A 12,084-nucleotide genomic window follows, 5' to 3' on the forward strand; every position below is an offset into this window, starting at 1 on the left:
TTTCGGTGAAGGAAAACATCGTGAGGAAACCGGATTAATTCCAATAAGTCCTAGTTAACCTTCGGGTTGGAAAGTCAGATGGCAGTCGCTTTCGTAAAACTAGTGCCTACGCCAAATCTTGGGATTAGTTGTCAAAGTGGACCCCAGGCTCCCATGAGCGATGGCACGGAACGAAAGCAACTTACTGATTCCTGTGCAAACCAAAGTACCAGCTGCTCCGAAGAAATACTGAAGTTAATATTTTGCCGGTGCACCACAGTCCACAGATGGTAGTAGTGGTAGATGTGGGTGTGAGGCCTTTATGTACAGCTAATTGTATTGTTATCTGTTGTGTGAATGCATTTATACAGCATCGTAAAATTGTAATACAATCATGTTCATGAAATACATATTTTACACGTTTATCACATACATTTGTTGTTTCATTTCGTTTTAAAGTCAAGTTCAAGTTCAAGTTTCTTTATTTGGCCAAGTAACAAAACACGTTACATCTAGCAAGTCAATTACAGGTCATTGCTAAAACTAATCATGCAATGTCTTAAAATAGCTTATATAAAACAAAGATATAATTCATATAAGATGTACATTATTTTTCATTTTCTCAGTAAATTCATTGATTGAATAGAACGGATTACATTGAAAGAAACGTTTCAGTTTATTTTTAAATTCCGTACATGTTAAATTTATTACGTTTACAGGCAGTAAATTATAAAGAGTAACTTTTAAGGAGATACCTTGTTTAAATGTTTTGACTAACTTTGTTGCAGGAACGCATAGCTTATACTTATTTCGTGTGTTATATGTATGAATGTCCTTTCGCGTTTTAATATCATTCTTACTTTTGTGGATTTCTAATAGGCAGTTAAATATGTACAATGAAATTACTGTCATGATTCGACTTTTTATAAAGAATTCTCTAACGGAAGTGCCTTTGCGTAGATTGTATACAATTCTCACTGAATGTTTTTGAGATATAAGAATTCTTTTTATTCCAACTGCGTTGCCCCAAGTAGTTACAGCATAATTCAGATGAGCGTGAACTAGAGCATAGTAAGCCGATATAAGTGTTTTACGATTGATTAAGGGTCTTAGTTTTAATAGTGCATAATTTCCTGAAGCTATTTTGTTACAAATTTTGTCAATGTGAAATGAGTGACTTAACTTATTGTCAATATGATATCCTAAAAATATTGTGTTAGTTACGTTTACTAATCCTATCTCACTAATATTTATACTATCAATTATATTTTTATTATGGTATGTCAATAATGTAGTTTTGTTAGAGTTTAAAATGATTCCGTTAGCATTGAACCATTCTCCAAGCGTTTTCATGATATTTTTGATATTCTGTTCCAGTTTGTCTAGGTTAGTCTCTTTTAAGCCCACATGTGTGTCATCTGCAAATAGGGTAACCATAGCGTAATTGGGTATGCATTCCGGTAAATCATTAACATATATTAAAAATAGTAAGTCGTATAATTATTCAACGGTACATGACACAGAAGCATATGTACACATATTATGAAAGGTATTTGAATGATCTACAACACTTTTTAAGAAAACTTTTGTCTAAGATAAATATTTTTCAAGATATGGAGCAATTTATGAAGTAAAAAGTGGGGGGGACGACGATTTTTAAAAAATTAACAGTTTTTAGGAGTTCATACCTAGATAATGGTTAAGAATAGAAAAAAAGTTTTTAGATCAAAGTTATAGAGAATTTTATAAGCTTTCAAAGTGTAGTAAACCAAAATTTCGTATGACGCATAGTTTTTGAAATATGAGCAAAAAACCAAAAAATGGGACCTTTTTCATCCCCCCCTCTTCGAGCTCACGTCCAAAGTCCGAGGACTTTTAGTATGTATGTCTCCTGACTATCCTTAATAACATACCGTAGTGAAACTTTCTGCTTTCGGCCATTCCACCTAGACCCCCCTTTTGAGCATTCATTGACTGATCTAAAAGACTCTAGGAAAATTGTTGTGGCCCGACACGCTCTTGGCCGTTTTTTTTGTTTTCGTTCCTACTATGTAAGAAGGCGAGTAGGCGACGGAACCACCAACCTCCGTGCTGCGCATGTGCTGGCAGCCTGGCCGTATGGATGCCTCTGCCAGCGCACGTATTTTGTTTATTTATGTATGTATTTTTTGGGACGTCAACAACCAACCAATTTCAACGATATTTCGTTCGGGAAACAATCGTTCTGAAAGGAAACAAAAGTTGTCTTTCGCCTTTCTACTGTAACTTTTGAATCGGAATCAATAAAACCGGAAAAATCGTGAAAATTAAAGAAGATTACTTAATAAAATAATTAAATGAAGTGTATTTTCTGGTTACCTAAAATGATGGTGATATGGAATAACGAAGGTAAAAAACAACATCGTAAGTACAACCAACGTACAATCGAACAGAGAATCTCCTTGAATCCCGGTTCTCGATCTAAAAGCAACCACCATCTTGAATTTATCAACTGACGTTGATTTGATTATTTTGATAAATTCATAATATTGAAAATTTGGAAAGGTGTAAACAATGTAAACATGTCACTTAAGATTATCTATCTGGGTCAACCGCTTTCGAAGGAAGCCAGTGCTGTCAAGCTGGTGTAACTTGACAGACGTTCAGATGCACTCTTGGAGTGATAACAGTCAAATACACATGTCTAAGACATGGAGATAAGATATGGGATTATTATTTGAATTCGTTTTTGTCAATATTTAAGTATTTCCATCGAAAACGAACACGTGTTTGATACCGTGTATCCATAGCTGGGCATTAACTCGTTAATCCGTTAATCGTTAATTAACGAAGTTAACATTTCGGTTAACGGATTAACTTTTAAGTTAACTTTAAATAATGTTAACGGATTCGTTAACTTCCGTTAAATTTCATCGAGTCCGTTAATCGTTAATCCAGCACCCCAAGCGGCTCGCTGCGCCGCGAATACCACGTCCTGACTGCTACTGTAAAAGCCCGTAGTACGGCAAAACCTAGGATTTATCGGTAAAAGCAGATCCGTCGGTTATAAACAGTCTAAAGACCAATTGGCGACTTTGGATCACTTATTCGAGATATTCTAAATCTTATTAGACGTGCTAGATCGATCACTAACGCCTTTGTCTTGCGTGGGCGACGGTCGCGCGACCGTCGCCGTCGCGTCTCATACTTCCATATCGATAAGGTTTGATTTCGTATGCGTCGCATCGCCGTCGCGCGACCATCGCGCGACCGTCGCCCACGCAAGCCACGGCTTAACCTGGGAATAGAGTGCAATCATCAGGCATGACAGACAAATCGCGCAACCGACGCATCGAGTTAGAGTCCGGCGGGCCTTAGATTACTCTACCAAGTTATCGTGGCCCACAGCATCGAGTTGTCGTCTCAAATCTCAATCTGAAGAACCGACACACCACGATCGCGACCGCATGAATGACCCAATAATTACCAATCCGAAGTAAAACCTAGGATTTAGCCAACCAACGGCGGTAAAAGACCGAAGAGACCGTAATTATTACATTTCGGTTTTTTACCGATTGGCGTCACAGGTTTTAATGGTTTTTGGTGGATACTTAGTAAATACAAATACATAATACCTACAGTGAAGTCCTATTTTTATGACGTGTTAACGGATTATCGATTAACTTTAACTTCCGTTAAATCTACCGAAATGTATCGCTTTAACGATTAACGAAGTTAACTTTTTAAGTAACGGATTAACGATTATCGAAGTTAACTATTTGATTAACGGTGCCCAGCTATGCGTGTATCTATGCTGATAGATTGCTGTAGGCATGGAACGGCAATCATATGATACAAACTCTCTTATATCTTTCAAATAAAAAAAAAGCATAAAATCATTACTAAGTCGTGTGAGATGCAGTCCCAACAGCATTTTAAAAGAAATCGCTGATAGGTTCGACTGTCCGATCTTGCACTACTTACTGGACCAAGCAGATCAAAAGTGTAGCGGTATATGAAATATAGGTGTAATATTATACAGCGTGTGGATTCCATACGGGCGAATAATGTATCCAGTTATAGTATCTAATCATACGAATCATATAGGATAATCATTTTATTAAAAAGTGTTTTTAATTAAGAGTAATTATTTTTTTTAATCTGACCAAGCAGCAATGTACGCCGTCCATATTAACTTGACATGACATAAACGTCATGTCGTAATGACGTTTAGGTAGGTACGCTAATTGATGTGGACGTAATACATTGCGTGCTGAATTATTATGTATGAAAAAAAAATCTCATCTATTCAATAAGAAAACCATGTAGTTAGGCTCCTTAGGTCCAATACTAATCGTTATTCAAATATTCGCCCGTATGGAATACACACACTGTATAGTACATAGACATAAGTTTTGAAATATTGTAAATACTAACACTAGATTAAGATTCGGAACTTTCTATGGATACCCTACCCTGTTTGTCCGAAATAAAAGATTGTATTTATTATTATTAATACCTTGAATTTGAAAAACTGTTACTAGATTTCGTTATCATTTTAGGGTTCCGTTCCTCACAACAAAAGGAAAAAAAACGGACCGCTTAGTACCTATAGCAGGGGCGGCTCACTCCGCGATTCTACCGCCGCGCTACAAGTACATGCCGGCGGCCGCGAGTGCGCGGCCCATTTAGTCCGTTGCTTCTGGAAAGTTATGTATGAAAATGTTGGCATCCCGTTAAGCAAGCAGAACTTGCGGTAACATTGCTCAATGCTACACCTGGGAGCTTGAAACTTACAATTGCAAGCTTGTAACGTTAGAGCAATGTTTGAGCTATATTGATGTTAAACGCTTTCGGCCGCGCTGTAGATAAACCCTGTAAGTTTCCCAGATCGGAATTTTACAACTTTCTATAACTTTGAATAGCAATGTTGCTGATACATTGAAATATAAACTTACTAGAAAGTTATGACGAAAACTTTTAAGAAGTTCATTTTTGTACATTGCAACAATAGCACATATGCAACTTGTGCGTAACTTACACGCTATTCATTACGGCAAGGTTACATTTGTAATAAACCAAAAAGTTTGAAATTGTATGTTATATAAATTTTTCACTGGCACCTTTTAATAAGTTACAAATGTAACATTGCTTTAACAACTCTAGTGAAGTTCCTTGCAAGTTACACTTGTAATGTACCTAAAAGTAGCGCTCATAATGTTTCTGGTATATAACCATTTGGTATGTTGTGTCAATAAATCACTGGCAACTTACTAGTTTAGTCAAAAAATAATATTGCTAGAACTTGCTAATTGCACGTCATGAGAAAGTAACTCGTGAATCGTTCGCACAACATTTCATAGGGATATTGCAGGGAAATTAATTTTTGTGGTTGATAGGACGTCGCAAATACAAATGCACGCAAGGTGCTCTGCGAGCTGCGTGCGGACCGCAGCGAGCCTGGGCGGGCGGGCGGGCTCGCCCAGGCTCGCTGCTGTTCGTGTGCAGCTTAATAACTAGAAACAAATAAAGTCAAACTTTAAAAATACCACACACAAAAATCATTGATGTTTATAAAACAAAAACATGGATATAGAATACAGCCAACATAATTTATTTCATTTTTTCTTTTAACCCTTCAGACCAAACCAGCACCATACTAATGTACAATGATAATACTTATTTATACTAATGGTGTTACATATTTGAATTGACAATGACATATCTATTATAATACACACAAACACATTTTAAAACAGTGTGCGTGAATACTACTACTATTATTTAGTGCCTAAAAAATCGAAAAAATCAAGGTTTTGTTCTCCACTGTTTCGTTCTCCAAAACCTAACCAATCGTAATCAAATGTTTAAATCTGGATGATAATGATTGTCTGTGTCGGACTGTTTAGTTTTTTGGACAGTCGATGTCAGATTTGAATAGGTACCACGCCTATCTTTGCAGCTGTGTCAAAATAAAATCAAAAGAAGCAAAACAGTCAGACACAATATGAAGTATTGGTAAAAGGGGCATTCCACGAGAATGTCCTGTACAAAATACAATTATTCTAATACTTCTGACAACGCTAAGAAAGCGATTTTGTGCCTGACCATCTTTCATGACTTAAGAGTATTTTCTCGAGCTTCACTGACTTGATTGGAATAGCTGCCTTATATACGTATTTCGTAAAGGATATTCTCGTGGAATGCACTAAAAACCAAGCTCTAACTTAAAAAAAACCAATGAAAGATACAGTCGAGAATATTTGTATGAAGAAATTACTATTCCTGTTTCCTCTTAACTAATACGCACATAAGTTTTCATGAAAACATGTTTTTTAAATCATAAATACAAAATACAAACATTTATTCAGCAAGTAGGCCACAAGGGCTCTTATACACGTCACTAGCCACAGCACATGAAATATACATAATAATATGTTTAAACTTTCAGACTGAAATACATGATAAACATTTACATTACATAACATGAAAAACATTCAGATATAAATAAATACAACAGCCAATACCTGGGTACACTTTAAATTGAAGTCTAGTCTCGATGGAGTTTTAATAAGCTTTATAGTCAGTGATCGGAATAGGCAGAGTACATTTACCTACACTTGGTAGAACATATAAAAAGTAGATTTCCTTACGACATTTTTTTTGCGTAACTAACGTCCCGGGAACCTACCGTAATAGGCTAGTTTCCTATAGTTAAAATAAAATATTTTATGCAGTGCACGAAATAAAGCACCACATAATTAGAAGAAAAATATGGACAGTAGTTATTTTTAAACACAATTTTTATTTAATAAGTCAAAGAGAAAGATATAAAGTAAATGAATTGACCGTGACGTCACTCCTCAGTATTTCATAGTAATTCCATATTAGCAAATCGTTTTGACAGTTCATAAAAAGAAGCTGATTTGACTAGTAGGAAACTAGCCTATTAATATAGTTCTAAATAGGTCAAAATACACTGCAAACTGACCTAACTCGAAAATAAAATATTAAAAAAAAACGTTAAACTAATGTCCACTAACTTTTTAACAGATAAATAGTTAATTAAAGAAATTTAAAAACCGTGACGAGTGGCGGAAAACAGGGTAGCACGCCCAACTTTTAACTGCCTGTCGGGGGAAATAATTCGTGTATAAGCGAATTTTGGCATAGTTGTAGAGAATGGTGTCTTAATTCACGTACTCAAAGTACTCTTGGGTCGGGGTGGTAATGGTAGTATGGAGGGGAAAAGACGGACAATAATAGTACATTGTACTAACGAGAGTAAGTTGGCTTGCTGGAGCGATTTAAAGAGTCGAATTAGTAATATTCATACTTCCCGAGTAACGCACAATGTTTTTCATCACACTTGCATTATAAAAAAAAATCTTCCCTGTCCATCTTTTCCTATCCATATTTCATGATCCCAGATAAAAAGTGAACATATTTTTCTTTGTAGAGAATTTTCTGAAGATTACTTGTGTCTTGAAACATTTTTTGCTACGTGGCACAGTTTAAGAAGTATTCACGAAAAACTAAAAAAAAGGGACTTTTTCCACTCCCCCTCTACCCGTTATCTCCACCCAAACCCCCGAGTACTTTGCGAATGTGGATTAAGACACCATTCCCTACAATTATACCAAAATTCGCTTATACACGAATTAATTCCGATGAGGTAGGCTTCGTTGAGTGTGCTAGGGGAGGCCTTTGCTCAGCTGTGGGACACAATATAGGCTGTTAAAATAGTATCTTACGACGTTTTTCAGTACAGATGAGCCTCCGAACGAGACTTCGGAGTCCGAAGTTTCGACCTGGCATATAATGAACCACTTCTCGCACTAGTGCGTAAAAAAACCACCATCTGTACTGAAAAAATAGTTAATTGTTTTACAAGGGGGCAAAGTTATTGTTTAACTGCACGTGCCAATATTGATACTCGAGCAAGCGAAAGATTCCAATATGGCAAAATAGTACATTACGATACAAGTGCGTAAAAAGGAAGTTCGAAACGAGTAGCGATAAATTAAAACACGACCGAAGGGAGTGTTTTAAATCGACACGAGTTACGAATTTCCTTTTCGCACGTGTATCGTACGACGTTTTTCAGTACAGATGAGCCTCCGAAGTTTAGACCTGGCGTATAATGAACCACTTCTCGCACTAGTGCGTAAAAAAAAACACCATCTGTACTGAAAAAATACTATCGCAAGGAAGTCATTTCGTTTAAAAATAAATATATCTACTCTGCCTATTCCGATTGCTTATAGTACAAGAACTTATTTAGTTAAAAATAGAATAACTAAGGAACTTATAAATTTGGTCTTCTAGTAAAATTTACCGTGTAACAACATGACTGTCGTCTGTCTAACACAGTCCGTTCTCTATTGGGAAAAGGTGAATTTTTGAGTAGGGCATTGGCGTTTGGTATGGGTATTATACACGTCCTCCCGAGTCAAACAAGACCGGTAGCCACTTTGAACTCCGTGTCCGAAGGGGGAGAGGGGGTCAAAGTATGGAGCTCCTGCTGCTCAGAAAAAATTCTGGCCAATTAGTTTGAGCTTTTGAGTCAATTTTAGTGTCAGTTTTATGTAACTACTTTTTTAGGGTTCCATAGCAAAATATAGCACAATATTTAATATAATGAATTTTTAGTAGCCACGAAATGCAAACAAATCCTCATATTTCCATATTTTTATACTAATCATGATTTTTAAAAAATATTTTTAAAAAGCCTATTTTATTAGTAATCTTTGATGATTCTAATATTTGATGTAAAAAAAATATTGAAAGTACTGCAACGATCGCCATCGCAGCATAGGGGACAGCATAAAGATTTTTAATAATCATTATACTGCGCCCCTAGTGTTACCCACGATCAAGAAGAAGCGACGTGTTAACTTAGGGTATATCTTACTTCCTCCATACTTAATTTTATAAATAATATTTGTTAAGGCACTTGGGCGTGGCGTGAGGAAGTAACAAACACAGTATGCTCACAAACTTTTGCCTTAATAATATTACTGTGATTTTTAATCTTCTTCAATTTAAAAATGAAGCGAACAGTTTACATAAAAATGACACCAAACTTGACTCGAAAGTTCAAAACTAATAGGCCAGAATTTTTTTCTGAGTACCGGGAGCTCCATACTTTGACCCTTTCGGACACGGAGTTCAAAGTGGCTACCGGTCCTCTTTGACTCAAGAGGATGTATATAATACTCATACCAAACACCATGTCTGTACTCCAATATATATACCTCTCCATACAAGCATGCCCAATAGAGAATGGACAAAACAGTACAAACTGACGTCTCTTGAGTTGGGTCTCAGCAGCGTGTTGAAACCATTACATGTCTCGAAACTTTCCTCCGTTACATTTGGAAATGTCTGCCTTACAGCACCTGTAAAATTTATAAAATGTTAGGAAACCTTTAGATATATTATTTTAAATCAATTTGGACTAAACGCATATGAATAAGTCTTTTGCAAAAACGTCTTTTTTGGCACAAGCTTTTTTATTGCCGACTGTACCTTTCTTTCAACAGTTGTCTACTGCTCTCCGAGATGTTTCTAAAAACCCCTTTTACTCAATGGGGATACGACGTTTCATAACAAAGTTCCTATGACCACCTTTCTGCTCCATCATCAGATCAGCTCCATGATACCATAATATTGCATTGTCACATGATTTACATATGCATGCAAAATTTCAGCTCAATCGGAAACCGGGAAGTGGGTCAAATTTAGCTTCTACGTTTTGACCCAAACTAACACACTAACAAGGCAAGTTGAATAAAAGCTTGTAATAAAAGATGGACATTGCCCTTTATGAAGGGTTCATAAGTACTTACGTTTTAGAACATTCGTCAGTATTAGGGTAGATGATGAAATTGTTTTTTCCCTGTCCAGAAGTCATCCCACAAGATTGGTTCCAAACAGCAATTGATGCAGTCCCGTTCCTTGCCTCCTTCTGTTTGCCTTAGCATATCCTAAAAAGAGAAAAGAGAGTCAGTGTTATTCAATCCATAATTACTTCAGCAGAAACGGGCGATTTACTACAGCAGGGGTCAATTCTCCATACAAAAGCTGTCGACTATTTCCTCCCTGGTTTTTTCAACACAGATTATTATATTTATTATCGTTTATATATGTGTCGGACTGTCGTAGGATAGTCAAAATGGGTCAACAATTAGCCAAAAAAAACCAAACGGTACGACACAGATTATTTCATTATCATTCAAATCCTCAAATTTCATCCTGATTGATTAAGTTTTAGAGGAGGAAACAGTTGAGAGTGGAACCTCAATTTTTATACTATAAATCTAGTTAATAACACAAACTAGTAAGAGATTTTTGCTATACCCTTTTCAGGGTCCAAATATGTACATATTGTAAAAATTATATGGTATGCAAATAAAGAACAATAGTATATTACCTAAGATTCTCTAATTGAAAGGGGGAGCTCCTTTCCATTTTCGCTCCTGTTGCCCTTCAATGCAGCCCGTGGAGCAGCTGTGACATACTCCATGTTATTATGAGCAAAAGTAACAAACTCATACCTAAAGCTGAAAACATAAAATTAGTTGAATAAATCAGCATCATTAATATATTTACACAAGTAGAAGTAGTTAGTTTCAATTAGATTTGAATGGTTTTCTCCTCATACCATAAAATTTATTCTATATCTAATCTATCTCATATAATCTAATTAACAGGATAACGTTAGATTCTTCACTCCTACGGTTGCGCCTAGATCAGCATACCTAGGGCATTTTATTTCTTAAATAACTAAAAACTAAACCAAACAAACAAACTCGACCTAAATCAATAAATAACCAGAACTGGCAGGCAAGCATGGTCGTGCGATAAACGATAAAACATTAGGCCATCCCATGCTTGCCTGCCTGGCGCTAAGAATAAAACACATGGACGCCTAATGCAAAGTGCAGTTAACTCGATAGAACTCATTTCATTCAAAGAATCCATACAAAACTTAAGAAACAAAATACTTACTATATGATCCTGGTCTGCATTCCGTGGGTTTCCACTCCGTTCTATATGTGGCGGTTCTGTGCCAGTGCCAGGTGGGCCCTGCCGTTTTTTGATGTCATCCGACCATCTGCTCGTGGTTTCCCGCCACCTCGGCCACCCAGGCTAGGTCTCCACAGCAATACTAGGCGACCCCATTGATCGTCATCTCTGCGAAAAATATAGCCGGTCCATTCCCACTTGAGTTAATCCTTTTTGCAATGTCGGTAACTTTATTGCGTTGGCGAATATCCTCATTTCGAATTCTGTCTCGCAATGAAATTCCTGGCATCGCGCCCTGATAGCTCTTTGCGCCAGTCTGAATTGACGAATTCTTCCAACAGTCAGCGTCCATGTCTCCACGTGTCCACTAAAGTAACACAATTTGTAAAATACCAAAAATTACTTAAAAAACGGCACGGTGGACGTCGGCAAAAACTAATTACAAAATTTACAAGTCAACAATCAAAAAGGTAAGAAAGATGGCGGACTGGTGGCGCACTCGCAGCTCGCTGTTCGTGGCGTCACAAGGGGCGTCAGGGTTACCAACTTAAATGTTTTACCGCTACTTTTTCGTTTTCGCTACAATCCTTACAAAATTTTATAAAAGCAATACTTTGAGAACGAGGTATTTATTTCATTTATTTGTGTGGTATTTAATATGTATTTAATACGAAATTGTCTATTTTGATTTGATTTCCTAGTAATTAGTCTCATTTATTAGTAAGTATATTTAAAGAAGTACGTTACGTAAAATATGCATGCAATGCAATTAAGAAATAACTGACAAATAGTTTTGATACTTATAATTTTTCCATATTTATTCTTTATTCAATTTTTTTTTAACACGGAGTTTGTACTAACGGTATCTCGAATAAAAGATAACATATTAAATGATAATGAAAGTTGGAATGCACTGCACTGCACATATTATGTGCTGAGCTGTGCAACAATAATAATTATATCAAATTCAAGCACATCTTATAAGACTGGGGCGCTTGGTATGAGCAACTGATGGGAAGGCTATACGAGTACATTACGTTTAGTTAGAAATTGAAACTTTCTGCCCGTACATGGAATATAATACAATCTTATACT

The 12,084-nt window shown here is 36.3% G+C and overlaps 1 long non-coding RNA gene across 1 annotated transcript; it reads right to left on the minus strand.

Moving 5' to 3' along the window:
- Positions 1-8,827: 8,827 nt before the first annotated feature.
- Positions 8,828-11,504, minus strand: LOC125228889. The gene is made up of 4 exons (XR_007177341.1): positions 10,972-11,504; positions 10,394-10,523; positions 9,810-9,947; positions 8,828-9,359 (listed from the first exon to the last, which is right to left on the minus strand). It is a non-coding gene; the product is annotated as an uncharacterized LOC125228889 (long non-coding RNA).
- Between the last annotated feature and the right edge of the window lie 580 nt (positions 11,505-12,084).

The sequence above is a fragment of the Leguminivora glycinivorella genome, chromosome 8 (assembly GCF_023078275.1).
Source record: "Leguminivora glycinivorella isolate SPB_JAAS2020 chromosome 8, LegGlyc_1.1, whole genome shotgun sequence".
Taxonomy (NCBI): Eukaryota; Metazoa; Arthropoda; class Insecta; order Lepidoptera; family Tortricidae; genus Leguminivora; species Leguminivora glycinivorella.